Raw genomic sequence first — 12,498 nt, 5'->3', positions numbered from 1 at the left:
GGTTGACCTCTGACCTGACCTGGAGACCTCTGGGCCCATATTCATAAAACATTTCAGAATAGAGTGCTGGTATCAAGGCTCGGGCCCAGACCCAGGAGGCGAATAGTACGAGTCTCAGAGTTTATTATAATACAAGGGGCAGGCAAAAGGTAGGTCAAAGCAGGTAAAGAGTCGTAATCCAAATCAGAGTCAGGCAGGTACAAAACGGCAGGCAGGATCAGGGTCAGGACAGGCAGAAAGGTCAGAACTGGGAAGACTAGGAAAACCCAAAATTAGAGTGCAGGAAACACGGGAACATGCTGGTAGATCTTGACGGGACAAGGCGAACTGGCACAGACAAACAGAAAACGCAGGTATATGTAAATACACAGGGGATGATAGGGGGAGATGGGAGACAAGCACAAACACAGGTAAAACAGATCAGTGTGTGACAGCTGGTCTAGGTTCAGTTTTGCCTTTTAGATCATAATGAATAAGACAGGGTGGACTAGATACTAGATCCGCACCCTGGCCCTTCCCATTTTTATTTTTTTAAAGGGAAACTGAGCTGCAAGAAAATTCAGCTGAACTGGTGTTGTTATGACCTTTATTGAAGCCTGCAAAGAAACTTGATCTTGTTTTGATGAGGTTCAGGGTGGTAAAGTAACATATCCTCCTAAATGATGTCGAAACTACTGAAATATTTTTTATTTTTGGGTGCTGGTCATATTTTTTTAAGCCAGGTGCTGGTACCCAAGCAGTCAAACATTTTAGGCGCTGCCTGGCACTCAGTACCCGTGTGTACCAGGCTGGCCCAATTCAAGCACTGCATGTCCATGACCAGGGCCAGATCACCACATCTCACGCCCTCGCTTCATACTTGTCGCCAAACCCACTGGCTCCAGGTCATCTACAAGACCCTGTTAGGTAAAGTCCCCCCTTATCTCAGCCCACTGGTCACCATAGCAGCACCCACCTGTAGCACACGCTCCAGCAGGTATATCTCACTGGTCACCCCCAAAGCCAATTCTTCCTTTGGTCGTCTCTCCTTCCAGTTCTCTGCTGCCAACGACTGGAACGAACTACAAAAATCTCTGAAACTGGAAACACTTATCTCGCTCACTAGCTTTAAGCACCAGCTGTCAGAGCAGCTCACAGATCACTGCACCTGTACATAGCCCATCTATAATTTAGCCCAAACAACTACCTCTTCCCCTACTGTATTTATTTATTTTGCTCCTTTGCACCCCATTATTTCTATTCCTACTTTGCACTTTCTTCCACTACAAATCTACCATTCCAGTGTTTTACTTGCTATATCGTATTTACTTTGCCACCATGGCCTTTTTTGCCTTTACCTCCCTTATCTCACCTCATTTGCTCACATTGTATATAGACTTATTTTTCTACTGTATTATTGACTGTATGTTTGTTTTACTCCATGTGCAACTCTGTTGTTGTATGTGTCGAACTGCTTTGCTTTATCTTGGCCAGTGTGTTTTAATCAATTATTTGGTTACATGTGATTATATTTAGTATAGTTTTCTATAAAAAAAACATGTTAAATGTTTTACCATTATTTTAATGAAAAAATGACTGAGGAGGATGGTCCTCCCTTTCCTCTTCTGAGGAGCCTCCACTCTTATCTATTGTAGGTCCCAGGATACAACAATAAATCATGTTGAAAAAACAAATACCATAAAGTGATAAAGTTACAATTTACAACAAGGAACACCTTGTGAAAGAGTTGTGAAAACCAACCTGGCAGTGATCTTTTTTTTTGTACACTCACATGGCAATCATATACTGAATTCTGGTGTGTGGAATAGAGCGGAGGTGGGTGCTGTGTGGGTGGGAGGTTCTGCCATTCAACAGGCAGCCGGAAGGGGGACTTGAAGAGGGAGACTGCAAAGTTCACGCACTGATGCTCTCTTTGTTCTGAGTGTTTGCAGTGCAAGTGTTTTTAGTTCACCTGTGTATCTCACATTTTATGTACCCAGTATGATAGAGCAAGAAAACTTTATTAGCAGATAATGACAAACATAACAGTAACAGTCGCTGTAGATTATGTAATTGTTGGAGGGCGGTTGGTAATGGAGGACATTAGGTAGATCCACGTCTGGGTGTTCGGCAGAACTCCTAGGTCCTGGAGAACAAGAGTTAAAGGGAACAGGAACAGGCTATGAGACAGAGATGTAAACAAGCAAACACACAGGTTACACTCTACTATTAGAAAATGTGATGGATTACTGCAGTGTTATAAATGGGAGATACTGTATGTACTTTTCAACTGTTTTTTGAAGGTTAAGCTGGTCCCCCTCAGACTCAGAGCACAGAACGTCAGATTGTTCCAAAATCACTGGCTCTGGTGGATGGGACACCTCCTGGGTGGCTCGGACAGTCGATGGTCCTGAAGTCATTTGGAGGTAAATTGAAGAGGTCCATTTTTATAAGCTCAGCATAACTACCATTTCTTGCTTTCTCAAATGTCAACCAAAGTTTAACATACTTTGTCTATTGGGCTTCACCGAAGCGTAGGGCGTCAGGGCTTTCAGTGGTCGACCGTCCAACTGTTCCAACTGGAGAAGATTGTTGGCTTCCACCGAGGTAACCCTTGGAAGACAAAGTGAAAACTAAAACTAGCTTCAGGTTATTTTGTGTGCAAATGCAAATAGTTATTATCTGAGATTTTTATATTCAGCTTAACGGATGGTCACCCTAGCTAGGAGCGAAAGAGCAGAGGTTTCCCAGGTCTCGTCTTCCTTTCGACCTTCTTGCAAGCCAAGTCATTCGATGTCGAGCACTTGGTTCCCTTTTTGATTCTCCTCCAGTAGCTCTCCTTTTGTTTCTCCTGCGCCTTGTCCATGTTCAGTCTCACCTTGATTGATGACAGAAATAAATGCAATCATATTTAATATTTTTACAAATACATTTCTTACATATGTCTTGGGAGGGCCAGAAAATAAATTAACAGCGGACAATCATTTTTACCTGGTCAAAAACCTCCACATCCTTCTCAGTCCGTGCCTGAACGTGGTCCTGGAAGGAATTCTGATCTGGTTCAACAACCTCCATCACATCAGGTGGAATTTCAGTGATCTGAAAGTTACGTTATACAAAAATAGAAATATATATATAAACAACACTAAGTAAATCACACATTTTAAAAACGACAGCATATACAATAATTGTATATACAATTGCATTGTTTACCTCACTAACAGCTACGGCTCACGTCCGTACAGCAGGCGATAGGGCGATGGAATCCTGGGCGCTGCTGTTGTGTTCAAAGAGAATTACCTTCAGGTTGTTCTCCCACCGTTCCTGGTACCCGTCAAGGGACTTTCCCATGGTAGTCTTGAGGGCCTGGTTGGTCCGTTCATCCAAACCTGGAGGAGGGGGTAGGAAAGCGATATCTATCTGACATTGTAAGATATTGAAATATGTCTGATTATGTACCATGGAAAACAAAAACGAATTGTAAAAAAAAAACTAAAACAAACCATTGGTGACAGAATATAACTTATAACATCCGTACCTTGTTCCAGAGTTCACGACCTCGGTGACTCAAGATGACCTCAGGAGAACCGTGGGTTTTGAAGATGTCCATCATCGCCTTGGAGGTGTCCTCGCCAGTCTCGTCCTTGATGGATATCATACACGCAGCTCACAGATCACTGAACCTGTACATAGCTCATCTGTATCTACCTCATCCCCATACTGTATTTATTTATTTATCTTGCTCCTTTGCACCCCAGTATCTCAACTTGTACATTCATCTTCCGCACATCCTACCATTCCAGTGTTTAATTGCTATATTGTAATTACTTCGCCACCATGGCCTATTTATTGCCTTACCTCTCTTATCCTACCTCATTTGCACATGCTGTATAACGATTTTTCTACTGTATTATTGATTGTATGTTTGTTTATTCCATGTGTAACTGTGTTTGTAACGGCTGTTGCAGGGAGTAGACCAAGGCGCAGCGTCATATTGAAGAGACCAAGGCGCAGCGTGTTGAGTGCTCATCTTTTATTTTGGATGAAAAAAAGGCACTTCACAAAAAAAAAAAAACGACAGCCAAACAGTTCTGTCAGGTATCCTAACACACTAAACAGAAATTAACCACCCACAAAACCCAAAGGAAAACAGGCTACCTAAGTACGGCTCCCAATCAGCGACAACGATGTACAGCTGTCCCTGATTGAGAGCCATACCAGGCCAAAACAAAGAAATACAAAACATAGAAAAAAGGACATAGAATGCCCACCCTAGTCACACCCTGGCCTAACCAAAATAGAGAATAAAACCCTCTCTATGGCCAGGGCGTGACAGTGTTGTTGTTTGTGTCGCACTTGTCATCTCCCGTCTGGATTACTGCAACTCGCTGTTGGCTGGGCTCCCTGCCTGTGCCATTAAACCCCTACAACTCATCCAGAACGCCGCAGCCCGTCTGGTGTTCAACCTTCCCAAGTTCTCTCACGTCACCCCGCTCCTCCGCTCTCTCCACTGGCTTCCAGTTGAAGCTCGCATCTGCTACAAGACCATGGTGCTTGCCTATGGAGCTGTGAGGGGAATGGCACCTCCGTACCTTCAGGCTCTGATCAGGCCCTACACCCAAACAAGGGCACTGCGTTCATCCACCTCTGGCCTGCTCGCCTCCCTACCTCTGAGGAAGCACAGCTCCCGCTCAGCCCAGTCAAAACTGTTCGCTGCTCTTGCACCCCTATGGTGGAACAAGCTCCCTCACGACGCCAGGACAGTGGAGTCAATCCCCACCTTCCGGAGACACCTGAAACACCACCTCTTTAAGGAATACCTAGGATAGGATAGAGTAATCCTTCTAACCCCCCCCCCCCTAAAAGATTTAGATGCACTATTGTAAAGTGGTTGTTCCACTGGATATCATAAGGTGAATGCACCAATTTGTAAGTCGCTCTGGATAAGAGCGTCTGTTAAATGACTTAAATGTAAATGTAAATGAACTGCTTTGCTTTATCTTGGCCAGGTCGCAGATGCAAATGAGAACTTGTTCTCAACTGGCCTACCTGGTTAAATAAAGGTGAAATAAAATACAAAACAAAAATAAATGTTTGGTTCCTAGCACCCTTTTTAATGGGTTACAGAAGGGAATTGAGAGTTAAGCACGTTCTCTTCCTTTACTGACTTTAATGGGTATCGCCTCCACCCACTAAGGTAAAGTGATCGGTCACCGTCAGACACCAGCTGTTGTTCCTGGATTTGTTTAACGGTCCGATGAGGTCCACTCCAAACATTTAAAGTGTCACAGAGAAGTTGACTTTATTCTTACCCCGTATCTGTGTCATACAGTATGCAGATTTTCATATGTGTAAGGATACTGAAACACACACACATTCTATAATATGGAACTCTGTTGTGGTCAAATAAAAGCAGCCTTTACAAAACAACTTAGAGTAAAATGTGAATTGTGCCACTAACCGATCATGTGCCACGGTGAAATAACTGATGGGCTGACCAATCATGTGCCACGGTGAAATAACTGATGGGCTGACCGATCATGTGCCACGGTGAAATAACTGATGGGCTGACCGATCATGTGCCACGGTGAAATAACTGATGGCCGGACCGATCATGTGCCACGGTGAAATAACTGATGGCCGGACCGATCATGTGCCACGGTGAAATAACTGATGGGCTGACCGATCATGTGCCACGGTGAAATAACTGATGGGCTGACCAATCATGTGCCACGGTGAAATAACTGATGGGCTTTAACTCCGGCGCCACAGTCATCACCCTCTCAAACTTCTGGCTGACTAGACAGGGTACTGACCTTTAGGCACAACGTGGCACATTGAAACATTGTGTGCTCTCTGATATGATAGTCATTTTCAGATATAATAGAATGTAATTGATAAACAAAAGGTTATTTCACTTGCACAGCTGTCCACATCCTTGACAATCCCACTCCAGAAGAAGCGTAGGTTTATTTTGCCAATGATGCGCTTCCCTCCGAAATGGCCAGCATTGATCTCCGTCAGCACGGCCTCCTCCTCTGTAGTGAAAATCACCCTCCTGTGTGGCTGGCCATCCTTTCCTTGTGATTGCCTAATAAGTTGAAAGAGAAGAGTTGTTGAAATACTCAAGTCTAAGTAAATGTGCACTGCTGTTTTTCTTACTTTCTTCCTCTCTCTCCCCCTCTCTCTCTCTCTCTCTCTCCTCCCTCTCTCTCTCTCTCCCATCTCTCTCCCCCCCTCTGTCTGTCCCCTCTCTCTCCCCCCTTTCTCTCCCCCCTCTCTCTGACCCCTCTCTCTCCCCTCTCTCTCCTCTCTCCCCCCTCTCTCCCCTCTCTCCCCCCTCTCTCTCCCCACCTCTCTCTGTCCCCTCTCTCCCCCCCTCTCTCTGTCCCCTCTCTCTGTCCCCTCTCTGTCCCCTCACTCTCCCCCCTCTCTCTCTCTCCCTCCCTCTGTCTGTCCCCTCTCTCTCCCCCCCTCTCTCTGTCCCCTCTCCCTCCCCCTCTCTCTCCCCCCTCTCTCTCCCCTCTCTCTGTCCCCTCTCTCTGTCCCCTCGCTCTCTCCCTCCCTGTCTGTCCCCTCTCTCTCCCCTCTCTCTCCCCCCCTCTCTCTGTCCTCTCCCCCCCCCCTCTCCCCCTCTGTCTGTCCCCTCTCTCTCCCCCCTCTGTCTGTCCCTCTCTCTCCCCCCTCTCTCCCCCCATCTCCCCCCTCCCCCTCCTCTCTCTATCTGTGTCTGTCTAGTAAAGACACCTAGTTAAGGGCAATTGGAATGACCATAATGGCTTACACCTATCCATTTGAATGGTGAGGGTTAACTTATAGCTAGATAGCTCATTATGACAGACATATAACTAACTACATGTATAGCTAGTAACACGTAGACGACCAACTAACTAGACGGACAACGGTTGTTGAAAAATGGTTGTACATACAGTACCAGTCAAAGATTTGAACACACCTACTCACTCAAGGGTTTTTCTTAATTTTTACTATTTTCTACATTGTAGAATAATAGTGAAGACATCAAAACTATGAAATAACACATATGGAATCATGTAGTAACCAAAAAAGTATTAAACTAATTTTGAGATTTGAGATTCTTCAAAGTTGCCACCTTTTGCCTTGATGACAGCTTTGCACACTCTTGGCATTTTCTCAACCAGCTTCACCTGGAATGCTTTTCCAGCAGTCTTGAAGGAGTTCCCACATATGCTGAACACTTGTTGGCTGCTTTAATTTTAGCTTGTAAGCAAGAATCGGGAAGACAGAATTTCAAGTTATCAAATAGAAGTTAAATGCTTAAGGTTTCCCTGAATCGTGAATTTCTCTGCCCCCTACGAATGTTGTGCCTCTTGTCGAGATCAGTGGTGCCTTCATACTACTTTGCCTGTTTGGACAGATACAGTTAAATCTCCTAGAGGGAAAACCATTGAAATGCAAGCTATATACAAACAGTAAGCTACAATAACAGTTAGCTGCCTAGCTAATGTTAGCTAAATACAACTGTCTGGCTAGCTACATTTTTGGCAGGGGGACACTTTTTGGCACTAGATGTGCAGTTGTATATCTAAACTATTCTAGACATTTTGCCATGAAGCTGAGAGAACATTTAGCAGTTTCAAAGCACATTTTTTTTCTTCTGCTATTCTACACATTTCGCCATAAACAGTGCTGACTCCAAGTAAAAGTAAAGTAAGGGGTCGCTTAGGGCAACTTGCCTCTAGGACCGCTGCAAAAACAATCTCTCTGCCCTATGGCAACATTTGTAGAATTGCGTGAAACTGGTTATAAAATTGCTACATTTTCTCTACGCCCATGGCAAAATCTGTAGAATTTAAAACGTCCATTTTTGTCTGTCGCTTCGGGCCCCGAAAAAGCTAGAGCTGTGAGACTGAGGGAAGATTTAGACGTTTTACCGCTAATTTCCTGCAATTCTACACATTTTGCCTTGGCTTTAGATGTGTTCATATGGTATCTGGGGGGGCTGACCTCCAGGGTGCCCTCAACTGAAGTGTTTATATGCTATCGGGGGGGGGGGGGGGGGGGGGGCTGATCTTCTGTCTATGACCAACTCTATCAGACTTAATGATGAGACATAGGTCATATGGGATTGACTGGAATTAATGATTTGGAAATGTTAGATATGATAAAGGCAGGGCCGGTCCTGGCCGTTTTGGCTCCCTAGGCAAGACAAAAATTGCAGTGTTACCTGAAATAGAATTTTAGGAATGCCCATCTATGTGGTAGGCCTGCCGTTTGTAAGATACCAACAACAACAACAAAAAATGTCCAAAAGACATTGGCGTCGGTCTCCGTTTACTGAGGTGTGGCCTAGCATAGCGGGCTCGCAATGGAGTTTTATGAATGTCCATCCATGTGGTAGGTCCACTGTTTGTAAAACAGGCCGTTGCATTGGCTTTATTCCTGTGAATAATCAATTTGGCTATTTAACTTTATCTTCTGTGCTCTTTTCTGCCCTCAGTGCCCTGTTGGTTAAATATAAACCAAAATACCAATGACAATAGTTATCTTAAAGTCTATCAGGAGCAAATAGTGGTCAGTGGTCACCTGTGATGTGAACTAACTCCTCTCTCTGATTGATTTTCTAAACCTTGACTGGATTAGGGTCTTGAGGTCAGTTGTCAACATGGACGCCTGACTGTCTGAAAGTAGAGATGTAAAAGCTTGGGAGCAGGGTTTTTTGGTGCCATTGTTTGAAGCGCTGTCAATATGATTTTAAAAAAATATATAATTTGTCTCAGCAGCATACATATTTATTAATGCAAAGAGGGTAGAAATGGCTTATTTGATCGATATTACTTACCAAGCCAAGCAGACAGGCCCAGCCTTAGGATAAAGTGACTAAGGGGTCAGTTGAAATCATTGAGGGGGCACAATTTTGGGGGGTTCTACATTGCAATTATATTATATTCTGCTTATATAATGCTATACCACAATAAATCAGCACAATGGAAAGCACCCTAAACACTAAAGCAAGGCCGTTATGGTAATGAATATAGACTCCAAGATAGATAGGCTAATTCACCTGTTACAAACAGCGTATGTGAATGCAGCCATACACAACTAAATGCTGAAAGTAGTAGCTTAGTTATTGATGAAAAACAAAAATGCTGAATAGCAGTTTGGCTTAGAATACAGTTTTCTGCTAAGGTGCAACCTTTGGTAGGCTGACGGAAGACTACTCAGAGTCATTCTGCACTATTTTTTTCAACCTTTATTTAAGTAGGCAAGTCAGTTAAGAACAAATTCTTATTTACAATGACGGCCTACGCCAGCCAGACCCGGACGACGTTGGGCCAATTGTGCGCTGCCCTATGGGACTCCCAATCACGGCCGGTTGTGAAACAGCCTGGAATTGAACCAGGGTCTGTCGTGACACCTCTTGCACTGAGATGACAAAAAACGGCAACTGTAATCCGTTACCAGCTAAAATATTGTAATCAGATTACAGATACTTTAAAAAAACTAGATGATTACATCGAGGATTACTTTTAAATTCAGAAAGGATGTTTGCGGGGAAAAAACTTTGACATTTCTCTAGTTTTCTCAATGACCTTCAAATCAGCATTGAAAAAAGGCGCACATTTACGTTAGTTCCACCTGAGCGAGTCTGACCACAAGTCAGAGACCTCTATGATGTCAGAGACCTCTATGATGTCAGAGACCTCTATGATGACACACTAAATGTGTTTGATGGATCGCGAGGAAAGAGCAGGAATAGGCTTTTGTAGGCTACAGTCTAAACGATGTCTTCCAATTGTTTGACTGCTGTCGGCATTCCAAAGATTATTATCCAACTTGAATAAACACTTGGAGGTAAGGATGACAGCAGTGGTGGAGTCTATGACGATACGGATATTACTTATTATTGATATCTACAAAGTGCATTGGTGTGAATCACACTGCTGCTCTCTCATTTAGCTATTTGCGCCTTACGGATTGTGGATGGCTGTTCACAAATCTAAATGTGCATTTGAACCCAATGATGGTTGAATTCAAGAAGTTTAAGCTGACTATCAATCATTGTTTTTAGAAACCAGTGGACAGCCAGTGAAAAATGCGCTCTTGCAACAGATGAATCGTGCAGAGCCAAACCTATGGAATAAAAGTGGGGCTTTAATTGCTCAATCTAATTCATGCTGATAAATATGTTTTAAATCCATAGGCCTAATGGACACGTGCTCAAACTCGCACACTTTGGATAGACTTAAAGGGGTAATCTGTATTTGCTACATCCATTTTTGGACTTATAAATTATATATATATATATATATATATATATATATATATATATATATATATATATATATATATATATACATACATACATACATACATACATACATACATACATACATACATACATACATACACACACACACACACACACACACACACACACTACCGGTTAAAAGTTACAGAACACCTACTCATTCAAGGTTTTATCTTTATTTTTTGTACTATTTTCTACATTGTAGAATAGTAGGGAAGCAATCAAAACTATGAAATAACACATATGGAATCATGTAGTCACCAGAGTGTTAAACAAATCAAAATATATTTATATTTGAGATTCTTCAAATAGCAACCCACAGCATTCTGCAGCGATACACCATCCCATCTGGTTTGGGTTTAGTGGGACTATAATTTGTTTTTCAACAGGACAATGACCCAAAAGGGCTATTTGACCAAGAAGGAGAGAGATGGAGTGCTGCATCAGATAACCTGGCCTCCACAGTCACCCGACCACAACACAATTGAGATGGTTTGGGATGAGTTGGACAACAGAGTGAAGGAAAAGCAGCCAACAAGTGCTCAGCATATGTGGGAACTCCTTCAAGACTGTTGGAAAAGCATTCCAGGCGTAACTGGTTGAGAAAATGCCAAGTGTGCAAAGCTGTCATCAAGGCAAAGGGAGGCTACTTTGAAGAATCTAAAATCTAAAATATATTTTGATTTGTTTAACACTTTTTTGATTCCATATGTGTGAACTTGTTTTATTCCAATGTTTGTGAACATTATCAATGTAAACAAACACTGTATAGCCTCATAACATGGTTAAAACAATTATTTTTATATCATGGATGGTCAGTCCTTGCAACCATAGCTCTGTCTACTAATCTGAGAGTGGTTACATTTCTCAAGGCCCCATCCCTCAGCTTTTTACCAAAACAGAGGCGGGGCGGCTATTTTGTTATTGTTTCATCTGTGGATTTGCCCTTTAAACAGCTGCATATTATCAAGATATCAAAGTGTAACCAACAAAAAGGTAAACAATAGGCCTATAGCAAATGCAGCATATGGCATTTATTTTTCACATGTAAATAGCACTTTTCAGTAGTGCTCAAAGCCATTCTATGAGGATCAATGAGCCCAATCAGTCCTCCATAACAACACAATCATAAACAACAGAGTAGGACTGGCTTATAAATCCTTAGTTTTGGGGCTATGCTCAGGTAAAACAATTAGGCTAATCTATACTTCCATATTTCCAAGTCCTATTCTTGAAGATCAAGGGGTATAACATTTATTGGAATGACTGGAATTCTGATCGATTTTAGTTTTTATTGTAAAGATATACAGTTGAAGTAGAAAGTTTACATACACTTAGGTTGGAGTCATTAAAACTTGTTTTTCAACCACTCCACACATTTCTTGTTTACCAACTATAGTTTTGGTCGGTTAGGACATCTACTTTGTGCATGACACAAGTCATTTTTCCAACAATTGTTTACAGACAGATTATTTCATTTATAATTCACTGTATCACAATTCCAGTGGGTCAAAAGGTTACATACACTAAGTTGACTGTGCCGATAAAATTCCAGAAAATGATGTCAAGGCTTTAGAAGCTTCTGATAGGCTAATTGACATCATTTGAGTCAATTGGAGGTGTACCTGTGGATTAATTTCAAGGCCGACATTCAAACTCAGTGCCTCTTTTCTTGACATCATGGGAGAATCAAAAGAAATCAGCGAAGACCTCAGAAAAAAATTGTAGACCTCCACAAGTCTGGTTCATCCTTGGGAGCAATTTCCAAATGCCTGAAGGTACCACATTCATCTGTACAAACAATAGTACGCAAGTATAAACACCATGGGACCACGCAGCCGTCATACTGCTCAGGAAGGAGACGCGTTCTGTCTCCTAGAGATGAACGTACTTTGGTGTGAAAAGTGCAAATCAATCCCAGAACACCAGCAAATGACCTTGTGAAGATGCTGGAGGAAACCGGTACAAAAGTATCTATATCCACAGTAAAACGAGTCCTATATCGACATAACCTGAAAGGCCGCTCAGCAAGGAAGAAGCCACTGCTCCAAAACCGCCATAAAACAGCCAGACTACGCTTTGCAACTGCACATGGGGACAAAGGTCGTACTTTTTGGAGAAATGTCCTCTGGTCTGATGAAACAAAAATAGAACTGTTTGGCCATAATGACCATCATTATGTTTGAAGGAAAAAGGGGGAGGCTTGCAAGCCGAAGAACACCATCCCA

Source organism: Salmo trutta, chromosome 22 (assembly GCF_901001165.1).
Source record: "Salmo trutta chromosome 22, fSalTru1.1, whole genome shotgun sequence".
In the NCBI taxonomy this organism is placed as follows: Eukaryota; Metazoa; Chordata; class Actinopteri; order Salmoniformes; family Salmonidae; genus Salmo; species Salmo trutta.
Note: the sequence above shows the minus strand (reverse complement) of the source record.